The sequence below is a fragment of the Pundamilia nyererei genome, unplaced genomic scaffold (genome assembly GCF_000239375.1).
Source record: "Pundamilia nyererei isolate P.nyererei 1_Seehausen unplaced genomic scaffold, PunNye1.0 scaffold00013, whole genome shotgun sequence".
NCBI classification, from domain to species: domain Eukaryota; kingdom Metazoa; phylum Chordata; class Actinopteri; order Cichliformes; family Cichlidae; genus Pundamilia; species Pundamilia nyererei.
The window spans coordinates 1,206,556-1,210,139 of record NW_005187414.1 but is presented as its reverse complement, the minus strand read 5'-3'; positions in this window follow the sequence as shown (position 1 = coordinate 1,210,139).

Sequence of the window (3,584 nt, the reverse complement as noted above, 5' to 3'; positions counted from 1 at the left end):
CTGGGCCTCTTTGCTTAGGCTGCTGCCCCCGCGACCCGACCCCGGACAAAGCGGATGACGATGGATGGATGTTAGAGAGGCCCCTTCACTGTCCACTTTTAAATCACGTCTTAAAACCCACTTTTATTCCTTGGCTTTTGACCTCAGTGAGACTCAGTTTCTCTTTTAATTGAAGTAGTTATTTAATTAATGATTTCACTCTTCTTTTATTTGTGTTTTATTTATATCTCATGTAATTTTATTTTAAAGTTCAAATGTACAGCACTTTGTGTCAGCTGTGGTTGTTTTAAAGTGCTTTATAAATAAAGTTGATGATGATGATGATGATGATTAACAGCTCAAATTTAATTAACGTGTAAAAGTAGGGTCACCGGGGGCTCGAACCTGTTACAGCCGAGAGGCGGGGAATGACCCCGGACGGGTCACGGGTCTGTCGCAGGGCTAACGCTGAATTGTCGGCACTACATGCCATATTCCCTCCACTCCAGCTGCACGTTATTTATGTTTTTTATCATATTTTCTCATCTTTGCTTTGGTCTGATGGTCTGGGCTCACCATCGAAATTTAAGCATCTGAGATCCTCAAACAAACAAATGTTGAAGAGAACTGATAAAAATCCTGCTCAGTGGCAACACTAACAAGGTTCGGAGAGTTTTCCTGTATTTATGGTTTTTTTATTAGTTGTCAAATATATAAACAGTCTGGCCCAGAGTGTCATTCTACATACAGAGATGGTAATAGTAGTAGAGTTGCTATGACGGCATTGCCCCCATTAACATTAAAATTAAGCAGCCTTTTATATCACTGTTCATTTGTTATCACTTGAATCACCGTTTCATTGTCATCGTGACTGCCCTGGTGTTTTTGGTTCAGACGGCCCGCCATCGCTCAAAAAACGGCAGATGGTGCCGTTAAATATGTGCACATATTTGTGCAAAGCAACGACAGAGCCGAGTAGCACATGCAAAAAGCAGAAATAGAACAAACATATCAATGCAGCCGCTTTAGGTGAAACTCTTCCTTCCTGGACCAGGACAAAGGTGAGCTGGATTAAAGGATCCATGGAAGGAAAACCCGGATATTTTTATCCAGATTACACCTCTGGAACACTTTGGTCTGGGGTTTCCATCAGTCAGTGCTCCTGATTAATAGGCTGACATTTGTGTTGCGTGTGATAAATCTGTTGTCCTGTTAATCAAACTATTATCCATTCATCATCTTCTCAGTGAGCTTAAGATCATCACAATATCACACAAGACCGGGTGAGGTGAAAAGTACGAGCTGCTGTCACAGAGCTGCTAAACCTTAGCGTGCTAATGTGACACAACATCGTGAGCATTTCTCTTCTGGTGTTGGAGAATGATGCTATACGCTCTTGCAAAACAATTTCCAGTAATTGCCAAAGATGATGAAGAGATGTTACAGGAGGAAATAGCTTTCAGAGTGAAGAAGTGACAAAAAGAGAAAATGCTTTTGTAATGAGAGAAAAGCATTTTTATGTTTTACTTTTGCAAGAATAGCAGAGATTCAGTCACGGGGATAAATTGCTGCCATTTAAATCTCTTTTCATCATTTCATGAAAATGGAGAAATAAACCATAAATCACCCTGTAATGTTTGAAAAACCAAACTCCCTCTGCAACTTCAGTGAAACTGCTGTAAACGCCTGTTTTCCTGCCAGGAAATGATACGACTGTCATCTTCTCTGTGTGAAAACAGTGAACACAAGAAAAAGAGAAGAGTGTGATGTTCACTCATGACATCGGTGGGATCCACGAGTCTTCCAACAAGCAGGATGAGCCCCGCGTCACAGATCATGAGCATGAACGAGCTGCCAAAGGTTACTCATGGGGGGACAGAGAAGTCGAGCATGGTGTCAGGTCTCCCCCCTTCCTTTGCTTTAGTTTCTTCCACCTTCAGCGTGACCTCATGGGGTGTCTAAATGTAAGGACATGGAAAAAGGAGCAGTTAGAGGACAGAGTGAAGAGAAGTGGATCTCTAAATGAGGTGAAGGAGACAAGGGAAAAGTAAAAATCCTTTGTTGTGTTTCAGTGTGTTTGGCAGCTTCATGGTATTCATTTATTTGGTTCTTTCTTAACCTCGAGGAGTGACGGCATCTTTCCCTCCAATAATCCAGAGAAGTTGGCTGAGTGGGAGAAAGTGGATGATACCCCAGCGCTCCTCAGGAGACTTTGTAAACTGAAGGATTTCCTGAGTTGAAACTTGGGGAAACGGATTTCTGCCCGTCTGTGGAAACAACAGTCAGTCTGTTAATGCGTTTGCTCTGAGAAGCCTTGTTACAACCTGACATTTCACTCACTGACAGTAATTATATCCGACTAGTAAACTACTCCACGTCGTTCATCGTGATACCTGACAACAGGAAGCAGTTGGACTGACACAGCTCCACAGACTGTGGATTCAGGAGTGAAAACGCTTATCAGTGAACATATATCACAACGGGGTCACACCTGGACTCACCTCTGCATAAATATGCATGTAACATGGTTGTGGTGTTCACAGTGTTTTCACCTCACTGTTTCAGAGGTGCTCTAAGGATTATCCACAACGACACAACGCACAATCCCAGTTTGTGTACCACTTTAAGAAAAGTGATTGTTTTTAATTTGATGGCACCAACAAATCTGATAAAAGTTGGGAGAGATAAACAAAAGGCTGGAAAATAAGACGACTGGTTGTTAAAAGAGCATCTTTGAGGCAGAGGTTCACCAATCTGCAAAAAAAAGAAACACGTGTGTGAACACAGTTTCCCACTGCGTCCACGGTGGCAGGTTAAGGTCTGTCATGCAAAGAAGCCACATGGGAACATTATGAAGAAGCAATGATGTCTTATCTGTGCCAAAGCTTGTTTAAAACAGACTGAGACAAAATGGAAAACTGTTCTGTGGTCGGGCGAATCAAAATCTGAAATTCTTTTCCAGCAAACATGGACATCACACTTTAATCCAGACACTCACCACCTGAAAATAACAACAGCTGCTCAGTTGCACAGCAGTGAAAATGTCCTGATCTCAACTCTTATGAGATGAGTTATTGCCATCAGGTTAACAATGAGATATTATTCTTTCTCGAAATTGTACATTTTCTCCATCTTAACATTTTATGTTTTCTAAATTCTATTGTGTATAAAATATAAGTTAATAAGATTCATAAATCTTTCCATTCTGCTTGATTTATATTTTGCACAGCATTCAAACTTGGGTTATCAGGTATGATTCTGTGTACAGGTACTGTTTCCTGTGTTTGGATGAACGAGTCCACATTTTTACATTTTTAGATTTAAAGCCTTTATTTTGCAAACTGTGTTGGAGGAAGTACTCTGATCCTTTAATTTAAAGTATATTAATATCAGAGTATGAAAATACTCTAATAATCTAATTACTTTTATTTTAATTTAAAAAAAATACCTAAATTATGACACATAAAAGTGCTTATATTATTGCATCAATATTCCTGAATCATTCTTTGGCTCTTTGCTCCGGTATTTTGCTGGTTGGAACTGTTGTAAATAGTTTTTCATTTATGACATTACTGATTATGAATTTTGTAAAAAAAAAAAAAAAA